At 41.5% G+C, this 13,993-nt stretch overlaps 1 protein-coding gene across 1 annotated transcript in view; it reads right to left on the reverse strand.

The window, feature by feature from the left end:
• Positions 1-13,749, reverse strand: part of LOC125890271 (uncharacterized) — a 74,983-nt gene extending 61,234 nt beyond the window's left edge. Inside the window, exon 1 of the mRNA XM_049578834.1 lies at positions 13,145-13,749. The gene's annotated coding sequence lies outside the window, so the exon portion shown is untranslated. The remainder of the gene's footprint in view (positions 1-13,144) is intronic.
• Between the last annotated feature and the right edge of the window lie 244 nt (positions 13,750-13,993).

The following is a 13,993-nucleotide window of genomic DNA, read 5'->3' on the forward strand; positions in this document are numbered from 1 at the left end:
GTAAAACAGGGCTGCAGTCTCAGTCCCACCCTCTTCAACATTTATATCGATGAATTGGCCAAATCACTAGAACTATCTGACATCCATGGTCTCACTCTGTCTGACACACAGGTTAAATGCCTACTGTTTGCAGATGATCTCATATTGCTGGCTCCATCAAATGAAGCACTACAACAGCAACTGGATCACCTGCAAACCTTCTGTCAGACCTGGGCCCGGACAGTTAATCTGGACAAAACCAAAATTATGATATTCCAGAAACGACCCAGGGGTCAGGGAAACCAAACCAGGTTTTTCCTGGGCTCTCATGAGGTGGAGCACACACACGACTACACATACTTAGGACTACACATCACGTCCATGGGAAACTTTAACCTGGCTGTTGATGATCTCAGAGAGAGGGGAAGAAGGGCTTTCTATGCTATAAAGAAATCTTCAAACATTAATATACCCATTAGAATCTGGCTCAAAATATTCAAATCTATAATTGAACCAATTATTCTGTATGGTAGTGAGGTGTGGGGTCCTCTTGCAAATCAAGATTTTGAAAAATGGGACAAACACCCCATTGAAATCCTGCATACAGAGATTTGCAAGAGCATCCTGAGAGTGCACAGGAACACCCCCAACAACGGGTGCCGAGCTGAGCTAGGCCAATTCCCCCTTTTAATTAGAATTCAAAAAAGAGCCATCAAATTTTATAAACACCTTAAAACAAGTGACCCCAACTCCTACCACTACAAAGCTCTGCAGTGCCAAGAGGAGAACATGGAGAAGAGCCCCCTCAGCCAGCTGGTCCTGAGGCTCAGCTCCTCTAACAACACAAGACCTCAGCACAGCCCTCACACAATCTGGACCCACTAAATTATAGAGAAACAAAAAGAACATTACATTAACTATTGGACATCGACCACAAACGCAAAGCAAACTTCAGTGTTATTTGGCTCTAAATAGACAGTACACGGTGGCAGAATATCTGAGCACCGTGACTGATGAGAAACTGAGGAAGACTTTGATCATGTACAGACTCAGTGACCACAGCTTGGCCATAGAGACGGGCAGACACAGGCAGACCTGGCTGCCCAGAGAGGACAGGTTGTGTGAGCTCTGTCCACACAGACAAGTGGAGACAGAGACACACTTCCTGTTGCACTGCAGCAAGTATGAACACATCAGAGCCGACTTCCTCTCAAAAATAAAACATAAAGTCACTGACTTTGATTCTCTGCCTGATCAAACTAAAATGCAACACATCCTTGGAGAGAACAGAGTCAGCAGCTTAGCAGCAGCAACATATGTCAGGTTATGCCACAGCCTGAGGGACAACCATCACAACACCTGACACACCTGTCTATATTTACAGTCCTTGTAACTCAGCATCTACATTTTTCTTTATTCATTTTTTTCCCCTATATTATATATTGGTGTATTGTATTGTAGATTGGTGTATTTTGTATTATATAACATATATTTAATCTTTTTTTTTTATAGTTTTCTGACTTACTTTTATTATTGTACTTTATTTGTAAATTTTTAATGTCTTTGGCAATATTGTTAATCTACAGTCATGCCAATAAAGATTATTGAATTGAGAGATGCAGGTAATGACAGTAGCTTACAACAACATTAATGAAAGTAATAATATTATAGTTATAGTTCTGGTTACTGCGGTACAATATGTTGAAAGTATGTATTAATACCTGGCAGTATACATGTGTGACAATAATCATATGTGTATAATAACAGAAGAAGTATGACTAATGACTAATGATGGCAGCAGCAGCAGGAGGCATCTGGCGGGACCACGGCAGCACACACACGTCACTCTGTCCAGGCACCGCTGTGATATGAGTTAATCTGAGAGACAGTGGAGCACAAAGGCTCCGGAGAAGAAGCCGAGTTAGTGACATCCAGAATGGCCGGGTTAGCTAGATGCAGTAATATGATACGAGAGAGAGAGAGAGAGAGAGAGAGAGAGAGAAGGGGCCCGGTGTATTATAGGGGGGTCCTCCGGCAGACTAGGCCTAAGTCAGCCTAACTAGGGGCTGGTACAGGGCAAGCCTGAGCCAGCCCTAACTATAAGCTTTATCAAAGAGGAAAGTCTTAAGTCTAGTCTTAAATGTGGGAGAGTGTCTGCCTCCCGGACATAACAGGAAGATGATTCCACAGGAGAGGAGCCTGATAGCTAAAGGCTCTGGCTCCTGATCTACTTTTAATCACTTTAGTGGGACTACCCTGCGTTCTCAGAGCGCAGTGTTCTGGTGGGATAATATGGCACTATGAGCTCTCTAAGATATGACGGAGCTTGACCATTTAGAGCTTTATAAGTTAACAGTAGGATTTTAAATTCAATTCTGGATTTTACAGGGAGCCAGTGCAGAGAAGCTAAAACAGGAGAGATATGATCGCGTTTATTAGTTCCTGTTAGTACACGTGCTGCTGCATTCTGAATTAGCTGGAGAGTTTTTAAGGACTTACTAGAGCTACCTGATAATAGAGAGTTACAGTAATCCAGCCTTGAGGTAACAAAAGCGTGGACCAATTTTTCTGCATCTAATCTTTTAGTCAGATGGATAGGCCTAATTTTTAATATGCAGATGAAAAAATGCAGTCCGTGAGGTTTGTTTTAAATGAGAATTAAAAGACAAATCTTGATCAAATATTACTCTGAGGTTTCTTACGGTAGTGGCAGAGGCCAGAGCAATGCCATCTAAAGAAACTATGTCATCAGATAAAGAGTCTCTGAGTTGTTTGGGGCCAAGAACAATAACTTCAGTTTTGTCTGAATTTAACATCAGGAAATTGGTGCTCATCCAGGTTTTTATGTCTTTAAGGCAATTATGGAGTTTAGTTAATTGATTGCTTTCTTCTGGCTTCATTGATAAATACAACTGAGTATCATCCAACTAACAATGGAAATTTATAGAGTGATTTCTAATGATGTTACCTAAAGGAAGCATATATAGAGTAAACAGGATTAATTGGTCGAGCACAGAACCTTGCGAACTCCAAAACAAACTTTGGTGAGTTCATAAGGATGGTTCATTGCGAGCGTCAAATTGAAAACGATCAGATAAATAAGATTTAAACCAGCTTAGTGCTGAACCTTTTAGGCCAGTTAAGTGTTCCAGTCTCTGTAGCAGAATTTGATGGTCAATTGTGTCAAACGCCGCACTAAGATCTAATAAAAACAAGTACAGAGACGAGTCCTTTGTCTGAAGCAATCAGAAGGTCATTTGTAATTTTAACTAGAGCTGTCTCAGTGCTATGATGCACTCTAAATCCTGACTGAAATTCCTCAAATAAATTATTATCCTGGAGAAAATCACACAGCTGGTCTGCGACTACTTTCTCAAGGATCTTTGACATAAAGGGAAGATTAGATATTGGTCTATAGTTGGCTAACACCTCTGGATCCAGGGTGGGCTTTTTTAGTAGAGGTTTAATTACAGCTGTCTTAAAAGACTGTGGTACATAGCCTGTTAATAAGGATATATTGATCATATCTAATATTTGAGTATTAACTAAAGGAAAGACCTCCTTAAGTAGCCTAGTTGGGATGGGGTCTAAGAGACACGTTGATGATTTGGATGAAGAAATCACTGCAGTCAATTCTTGAAGAGAAATTGGGGAGAAGCAATCTAAATATATATTAGATTTTACAGCTGTGTTTGAGGTTAGATAGGTACTATCTGAGGGCAGGAGGTCATGAATTTTGCCTCTAACAAGGCTTTCAAATGAATTATAATCTAGTTTAGGTTTAGGACTGATTAACAGGCTAGAGTTAAAAATGGCTGCAACTCCCCCTCCTCGGCCGCTGCCTCGAGGAATGTGGGTATTATTATGACTGGGAGGAGTGGACTCATTTAGACTGACATATTCATCTTGACACAGCCAGGTTTCAGTGAGACTGAGTAAATCAATATGATTATCTGATATTAATTCGTTTACTAATACTGCTTTAGACGATAGAGACCTGATATTCAACAGTCCGCATTTAATTCTCCTGTTTTGTCTTTCTGTCACAGAAGAGGTTTTAATTTTTATGAGGTTGTTATGCACAACTCCTCTTTGTTTAATTTTAGATTTAGATAATTTAGGCGGTTGGGGGACAGACACCGTTTGTATAAAACTATTAAAACTATGGCTGGGTAACTGAACTAGAAGCTCAGAGAGGCGTTTAGGACTGCAACTCTCTGTCCTGGTCTCAACTCTGGGTTGTCAGGGATTTAAATTACTAATAAAGTAAGCTATCTATGCATTTATTTCATCCTGGCTTGATTATTACAATTCACTGTTCACCTGCCTCAGTAAATCATCCCTGGACCATCTAACTTGTCCAAATGCCGCTGCCAGATTACTCACTCCATCACACAAGTCCTGCCATATCACCCCCATCCTAGCATCCCTGCACTGGCTTCCTGTTCAGATCCCACTTCAAAATCCTGGTCCTAACTTACAGAGCCCTCCACAATACAGCCTCTGTTTACATCTGCAAGCTCCTCAAACCCTACATCCCCAGCCGGTCACTTAGGTTTTCTGACCAGATGCTCCTGGTAATGCCTCGGTTGAGACTAAAAACCCATGGTGACCGAGGCTTCCAAACCATGGCCCCAAAGCTCTGGAACTCCCTGCCCCTGGATCTGACATCCTCACCCTCTGTCCAGATTTTTAAGGTGCAATTACAGATACACCTTTTCAGGCAGGCTTTTGGACATCTGTAAACAAGTATGTAGTATGTTGTAAATAGATTGCTGTTTATGTTGCTCTGTATTTTTGATGTATTGCACTGTTTTATGTTTTTATATTTTGTAATTTTTTTTTATTGTGAAGTACTTTGTGACCTCTGAGCTGTGAAAGGTGCTATATAAATAAAGATTTACTTACTTACTTACATACTTACTTACTTAATTATGTACCGGTGACTGAGTTTTTCAAGGCTGACAGTAATGGGCACATCTTTTACATTAGTGCCTTAAATGGAAACTTCAGCTGAGCAAGAGATGAAGGACTTTTTTTTTTTAAATTAAAACTATGAAAAGCAGCAGAAATAGATAAGAGTCTTAAATGAGTATATTAAAAGCACTGCATGTATATTCATGCCCGTATATGTCTGTCTGTTCAACAACATTTTGGACTGTGGAGTTTTCCCTGAAGACTGGGTGCTTGGCCTTATTGTGCCAATCTATAAGAGGAAAGGTGAAAGTGGGGACTGTAATAATTACAGAGGCACCACAGTTTTGAGTTGTCTTGGTAAATTGTTCACAAACGTATTAAATGTGGGGTATGTAAGTTTTTGGAGGATAATTCTATCCTGAGGGAAACTCAGGCAGGATTTAGAAGGAGTTACTCCACTATTGATCATATCTTTTTACTGAAACTTACTGATGATTGGTATTGCATTAAAAAGAAAAGACTGCTCCGTACTTTCATTGACTACAGTAAGGCATTTGATACAGTTTGGGGGGATGCACTATGGTACAATCCGTTAAAAGCAGGTATTAATGGCAAATTTGTGGATGTAGTGAGGAATATGTATAAAAATACCAAATCATGTACTGTATATTTGTTAATGTTACTAAATCTGAGTTTTGCAAGCCTTGCAGGAGTTCAACAGGGTGAAAATCTATCACCATTGCTGTTTGCTCTGTTTATCAATGACCTAGAAGACTACCTACTACAAAATGGTTTATACCAAGGTGGCAAAGTGAGCTCAGAAGTATGATGAGTATGATGAATATAAGTATGATCATGTGATATACATACATGTTCAAGTAATGACAAAGTTATATAGAAGATCTGTTCAGGAGGAGTTGGGCTGTAACATGTGTGTGTTTGAAGCTGATACGATAAACGGTGTTGGACAAGATATTTTTTGAAAAAGGTTGAAAAATAGCATTTTTGAGGAGAAATCTTACTTTGAAAGAGCAAGCACGTGATTTGTAGTTCTCAAATATATGTATATATATATATATATATATATATATATGTATATATCAAATAAAGGCTGTCAAATAAAGGCTAAAAATGCCCAAAAAAAATCTTAAAAAAAAACAAGTGCATATGACCGTATGATAAACTCTATATATATGTATATATATATATATATATATATATATATATATGTATACACATATATAGTACAGGCCAAAAGTTTGGACACACCTTCTCATTCAATGCGTTTTCTTTATTTTCATGACTATTTACATTGTAGATTCTCACTGAAGGCATCAAAACTATGAATGAACACATGTGGAGTTATGTACTTAACAAAAAAGGTGAAATAACTGAAAACATGTTTTATATTCTAGTTTCTTCAAAATAGCCACCCTTTGCTCTGATTACTGCTTTGCACACTCTTGGCATTCTCTCCATGAGCTTCAAGAGGTAGTCACCTGAAATGGTTTTCCAACAGTCTTGAAGGAGTTCCCAGAGGTGTTTAGCACTTGTTGGCCCTTTTGCCTTCACTCTGCGGTCCAGCTCACCCCAAACCATCTCGATTGGGTTCAGGTCCGGTGACTGTGGAGGCCAGGTCATCTGCCGCAGCACTCCATCACTCTCCTTCTTGGTCAAATAGCCCTTACACAGCCTGGAGGTGTGTTTGGGGTCATTGTCCTGTTGAAAAATAAATGATCGTCCAACTAAACGCAAACCCGGATGGGATGGCATGTCGCTGCAGGATGCTGTGGTAGCCATGCTGGTTCAGTGTGCCTTCAATTTTGAATAAATCCCCAACAGTGTCACCAGCAAAACACCCCCACACCATCACACCTCCTCCTCCATGCTTCACAGTGGGAACCAGGCATGTGGAATCCATCCGTCACCTTTTCTGTCCTCACAAAGACACGGCGGTTGGAACCAAAGATCTCAAATTTGGACTCATCAGACCAAAGCACAGATTTCCACTGGTCTAATGTCCATTCCTTGTGTTTCTTGGCCCAAACAAATCTCTTCTGCTTGTTGCCTCCTTAGCAGTGGTTTCCCAGCAGCTATTTGACCATGAAGGCCTGATTCGCGCAGTCTCCTCTTAACAGTTGTTCTAGAGATGGGTCTGCTGCTAGAACTCTGTGTGGCATTCATCTGGTCTCTGATCTGAGCTGCTGTTAACTTGCGATTTCTGAGGCTGGTGACTCGGATGAACTTATCCTCAGAAGCAGAGGTGACTCTTGGTCTTCCTTTCCTGGGTCGGTCCTCACGTGTGCCAGTTTCGTTGTAGCGCGCTTGATGGTTTTTGCGACTCCACTTGGGGACACATTTAAAGTTTTTGCAATTTTCCGGACTGACTGACCTTCATTTCTTAAAGTAATGATGGCCACTCGTTTTCTTTAGTTAGCTGATTGGTTCTTGCCATAATATGAATTTTAACAGTTGTCCAATAGGGCTGTCGGCTGTGTATTAACCTGACTTCTGCACAACACAACTGATGGTCCCAACCCCATTGATAAAGCAAGAAATTCCACTAATTAACCCTGATAAGGCACACCTGTGAAGTGGAAACATTTCAGGTGACTACCTCTTGAAGCTCATGGAGAGAATGCCAAGAGTGTGCAAAGCAGTAATCAGAGCAAAGGGTGGCTATTTTGAAGAAACTAGAATATAAAACATGTTTTCAGTTATTTTACCTTTTTTTGTTAAGTACATAACTCCACATGTGTTCATTCATAGTTTTGATGCCTTCAGTGAGAATCTACAATGTAAATAGTCATGAAAATAAAGAAAACGCATTGAATGAGAAGGTGTGTCCAAACTTTTGGCCTGTACTGTATATATACATATATACAATGATGTCAACTTGAAGGAATGCAAATATGGACAGCGGGCTCAAACACACTTGTCTGTCCTGTCAAATAAAGGCTAAAAATGCCCAAAAAAAATCTTAAAAAAAAACAAGTGCATATGACCGTATGATAAACTCTACTCAAATATTTTTTACTATTACATCATTGCATATTATCATTGTATGTATCCAATCAGAACAGCATGCTGTCTCAATGCTGCACAGGCTCAGAGGTCTATTTAGATAAAGCAGACACTACCCATATCTTGTCAATACAGCACAGAAAAGGTAGCTCTCCTTTGCCTCTGATGTTGCTATACTTATAGTGATTGCACCGACTGTTAAACAAAAGCATGGAGGTGTCTCCCACCATCCCCCCTGATAGTAGCCATAACAGAGGTGATATAATGAATTGTTGCAGTGGAGATCAATGTCTGTGGGAAGAGGCATGGGAGGAAGGGAGCGAGTCTCATTGTTCCTGCTTTCCGTGTTTCTGCTCTTTAAGGCAGATCCCAGGATGCCCATATGACGAATGGTAACCATTCTGGAGTGGCCGTTTGGTACTTGGCATCACAGTAGACTGGGAGCCCTGGGCCGTCAGGTCTGAGATGGCGGCTGTCCCCAGCGCTCTCTAGATGGGGCCCCTAAGGGCCTCCGCTCTGCCTAGTTGGAAAGGAGGCGCTATAAATCAGCCCATCTTGAAGGCTATGCTCTGCCTCACTTTTCATCTCAGCCCCCACTCCCTGATGGGGAAGACGGGGCAAAAGGGGTTGGGAGGCAGAGGGTAGAAAGGGTTCACATATCTGGGGAGTGAGAGGAGGAGCTGCAGGGAGGCAGGGGTCTCTACCAGCCCAATGATCCAGTAACCCAAGGGCCAGGAGATGCTCTGAAGAGAGGAACCACCAGAGAGGCCACACCAAGAGTCAGAGTCAGGAGCAGCTACTGTTCATTAGTAGTGTAGAACACAGTTTTAAGGATAATTTCAGTTAATAATAACCACAGACTTGTTCTCATAGTTTTGGACATCATTCCCACATGAAATAATATCACTGTAATCAGGGAGTTACTTTTTGAGTTGTTGTCCGGGAACTCATCAACATAGCTAGTAATTAATTTGATTGTTATCAACTTTAAAAGGTCAAATCTTGTGCTTGCTGTAACCTAATGCACTACACAGGTGCTCCTGATATTGTTCATGGCAAGGATGAATAGGCTGCCCAACTTGACACAATGTCAAACTCAGCTCAAATCCCAGTTACATCAGCTGATCTCAAGCAGACCAATCAACTGATGGAGCAGTTAATTAAAGGAATGGAGTCAGTTGATAGATCACATTTGCTTTCTATGCAACCAACTGGCAAATCTCATTCAGGACGCCCTATTTAGGGCCTGTCCCAATACCCACACTTCCCCTAGAAATACCCACTTGCGCTTGGTTGTGCGCGTACACGTTTAGGCAGGTGGTGTCCCAAAACAGAATTGAGGTAGTGGAAGTGGTTTCCAACACTTAAAACACTCCCTAGATTCTAAGGGAGCCACGACCCACACTTTCAGCCAAGTGAAAGATGAAATTTCCCAGAGCACAAAAGTCAGCAACTTCAGTAAGGAAAACAATTTGATACTGTACGATTGGAATGTAAGCTATACAAACAACAGATGGTTGGACAAGCATAAACTCATCAGCAACTCAGTTGAACACAGCATCAATCAATCAATCGATCAATCAATCAATCAATTTTATTTATAAAGCCCAATATCACAAATCACAATTTGCCTCACAGGGCTTTACAGCATACGACATCCCTCTGTCCTTAAGACCCTCACAGCGGATAAGGAAAAAACTCCCCAAAAAAAACCCTTTAACGGGGGAAAAAAAAACGGTAGAAACCTCAGGAAGAGCAACTGAGGAGGGATCCCTCTTCCAGGACGGACAGACGTGCAATAGATGTCGTACAGAACAGATCAGCATAATAAATTAACAGTAATCCATATGACAGAGAGAGAGAGAGAGAGAGAGAGAGAGAGAGAGAGAGAGATGCAGGTAATGACAGTAGCTTACAACAACATTAATGAAAGTAATAATATTATAATTATAGTTCTGGTTACTGCGGTACAATATGTTGAAAGTATGTATTAATACCTGGCAGTATACATGTGTGACAATAATCATATGTGTATAATAACAGAAGAAGTATGACTAATGACTAATGATGGCAGCAGCAGCAGGAGGCATCTGGCGGGACCACGGCAGCAGCACAACCACACACGTCACGCTGTCCAGGCACCGCTGCGATACGAGTTAATCTGAGAGACAGTGGAGCACAAAGGCTCCGGAGAAGAAGCCCAGTTAGTGACGTCCAGAATGGCCGGGTTAGCTAGATGCAGTAATAGGATACGAGAGAGAGAGAGAGAGAGAAGGAGAGAAGGGGCCTGGTGTATTATAGGGGGGTCCTCCGGCAGACTAGGCCTAAGTCAGCCTAACTAAGGGCTGGTACAGGACAAGCCTGAGCCAGCCCTAACTATAAGCTTTATCAAAGAGGAAAGTCTTAAGTCTAGTCTTAAATGTGGACGGTGTCTGCCTCCCGGACCGTAACAGGAAGATGATTCCACAGGAGAGGAGCCTGATAGCTAAAGGCTCTGGCTCGATCTACTTTTGGAGACTTTAGGGACCACGAGTAACCCTGCGTTCTCAGAGCGCAGTGTTCTTGTGGGATAATATGGCACTATGAGCTCTCTAAGATATGACGGAGCTTGACCATTTAGAGCTTTATAAGTTAACAGTAGGATTTTAAATTCAATTCTGGATTTTACAGGGAGCCAGTGCAGAGAAGCTAAAACAGGAGAGATATGATCGCGTTTATTAGTTCCTGTTAGTACACGTGCTGCTGCATTCTGAATTAGCTGGAGAGTTTTTAAGGACTTACTAGAGCTACCTGATAACAGAGAGTTACAGTAATCCAGCCTTGAGGTAACAAAAGCGTGGACCAATTTTTCTGCATCTTTTCGGGTCAGGATAGGCCTAATTTTCGCAATATTACGCAGATGAAAAAATGCAGTCCGTGAGGTTTGTTTTAAATGAGAATTAAAAGACAAATCTTGATCAAATATTACTCCGAGGTTTCTTACGGTAGTGGCAGGAGCCAGAGCAATGCCATCTAGAGAAACTATGTCATCAGATAAAGAGTCTCTGAGTTGTTTGGGGCCAAGAACAATAACTTCAGTTTTGTCTGAATTTAACATCAGGAAATTGGTGCTCATCCAAGTTTTTATGTCTTTAAGGCAATTATGGAGTTTAGTTAATTGATTGCTTTCTTCTGGCTTCATTGATAAATACAACTGAGTATCATCCGCATAACAATGGAAATTTATAGAGTGATTTCTAATGATGTTACCTAAAGGAAGCATATATAGAGTAAACAGGATTGGTCCAAGCACAGAACTCATGGAACTCCAAAACAAACTTTAGTACGTAAGGATGGTTCATTGCTAACGTCAACAAATTGAAAACGATCAGATAAATAAGATTTAAACCAGCTTAGTGCTGAACCTTTTAAGCCAATTAAGTGATCCAGTCTCTGCAGTAGAATTTGATGGTCAATTGTGTCAAACGCCGCACTAAGATCTAATAAAACAAGTATAGAGACGAGTCCTTTGTCTGAAGCAATCAGAAGGTCATTTGTAATTTTAACTAGAGCTGTCTCAGTGCTATGATGCACTCTAAATCCTGACTGAAATTCCTCAAATAAATTATTATCCTGGAGAAAATCACACAGCTGGTCTGCGACTACTTTCTCAAGGATCTTTGACATAAAGGGAAGATTAGATATTGGTCTATAGTTGGCTAACACCTCTGGATCCAGGGTGGGCTTTTTTAGTAGAGGTTTAATTACAGCTGTCTTAAAAGACTGTGGTACATAGCCTGTTAATAAGGATATATTGATCATATCTAATATATGAGTGTTAACTAAAGGAAAGACCTCCTTAAGTAGCCTAGTTGGGATGGGGTCTAAGAGACACGTTGATGATTTAGATGAAGAAATCACTGCAGTCAATTCTTGAAGAGAAATTGGGGAGAAGCAATCTAAATATATATTAGATTTTACAGCTGTGTTTGAGGTTAGATAGGTACTATCTGAGGGCAGGAGGTCATGAATTTTGCCTCTAATAGTTAGAATTTTGTCATTAAAAAAGCTCATAAAATCATTACTGCTAAGGGCTAAGGGAATACAAGGCTCAATAGAGCTTTGACTCTCAGTCAGCCTGGCTACAGTGCTGAAAAGAAACCTGGGGTTGTTCTTATTGTCTTCTATTAGAGCTGAGTAATAGTTTGCTCTGGCATTGCGGAGGCCCCTCTTATAAGTTTTGAGACTGTCTGTCCAGATTAAACGAGATTCTTCCAGTTTGGTTAATCGCCAATTCCTTTCAAATTTTCGCGATATTTGTTTTAACTTACGGGTTTGACAGTTATACCAAGGAGCGAACTTTCTTAACTACTTTTTAAGAGGAGCTACAGAGTCGAGCGTTGTTCGTAGCGAGCCTACGGTGCTATCAACAAAATGATCAATTCGGGAGAGGTTAAAGTCGGCACGGGAAACCTCTGTTACTGAAGGTATTGGTATTGAATTTAACGACAAAGTAATCTTTTCCTTAAGTTTTGCGACAGCACTATCTGATAAACATCTAGTATAGTAACTGTTGCTGAGTGGCATGTAATCAAGTAAAAAGAAATCAAAAGTAATCAGATAATGATCCGATAGCGAGGGATTCTGTGGAAAGACTTTTAGGTTATCAATTTCAATTCCATACGTCAGAACTAGATCGAGGGTATGGTTAAAACAATGAGTAGGTTCATGTACACCCTGACTGAAGCCAATGGAGTCTAATAATGAGATAAGCATCAAAATATTTAAACAAATCGACCTGAACAAAATCGATCAGAACTAGAAGACGTCACAGGCGCCTCCTGTTTTCAGCATTTCTTCTCTTTTGATTCATCAGACGGAGAAGAATAACATAGCACATGCCACAACACAAGTGCTGGAGCCGGCATTTTCAAACCTGAATGACTACCGGTATCCTGTGTTGCTACTACACGTGACGTATGCCTGTGTGTCAGCCATGCCAGTTTGCATGAAATGGTGTCTCATTTCTTAGGGAAAGATCTCTACCCTAATATTTCTCATTTCCCTCATCAAGGGTTATCTCGCAAACGAGGGCACTTAATACCAAGTGGAAGATTTAAGGGGTAGAAATGGGATTGGGTCTTAAACTGCTCTGGCCTGCCTACTGTTGCTGCTTCCTGTGCAAGCTTCTTTGCAAGCTCCCACACATGAGAACCAGGCTGCCAGTGTGTGTACTCCAACTTACCCTAATGCTCGTCATGTTGAGCCCTGTCCATGATGAGGATCCACCATGACAATCGTAGGCACCATGGATTCACAGCAAAAGCAATCTGAAGCAGAGGAAGCCAATCTGAAGAGAGTGCTGTTCCTGCCTGTCAGAGCTCTCATCTGGCAAGTAGTTATTCATTGCTCCCAGTATTACAGAGTGGCCAGTGCCCAGGCCTTTGGGTGCATTGCTTCAAAACAGTATTAGTTTACAGCAGCAGTTGCAGCTTAGTAGGAAGACCTCTCTCACTGTTTTTGGAACATCAGTGTCGAACCCCCCCAATCTGGGACTCCATCTAGTCCCAGGGAAGCCACAGAAACAAGCAAACAGCTCCTGCAACTTTCGCTACAGTTCCAGTTACGGCCGCTACTTCTGCATCCAATTGAACCCTAGTCCCAGCCAGCCAGCTCCACAGTTCAGGATGACAGCCCCATCTGTTGGCCTTCTCCTCCATTCAGTCATTGCTCGCCAAAATGACTCCAAAAATCAATGCTGTCAATATGGTTCAGCAGCTGCAGCCGGTCCATTTTTTCCCTGCAGCCAGGCTATCCTCCTCCACCGACATGGATGCATGCATGGCAGACATCTGCGACGCTGACTGATGACGTCACCACATCGAGCTTTGATGGCATCACATTCCTGCAGAGGACTTTGGGAAGTGCGGTTCCAGTCTCTTCCATGGTTCCACTCTTTGCTCTTGCAGCTGCCATTTCCCGCAACATGAAAAGCTACATCCCAGCAGTTAATGGAATCAATCTTGTGGTGCTCACTGATAGGCTTATTGTGGGTTGTGGAGATATGTTCATCATGCTAAAGGACAGTGGCCCC

This window comes from Epinephelus fuscoguttatus, linkage group LG6 (assembly GCF_011397635.1).
Source record: "Epinephelus fuscoguttatus linkage group LG6, E.fuscoguttatus.final_Chr_v1".
NCBI lineage: Eukaryota > Metazoa > Chordata > Actinopteri > Perciformes > Serranidae > Epinephelus > Epinephelus fuscoguttatus.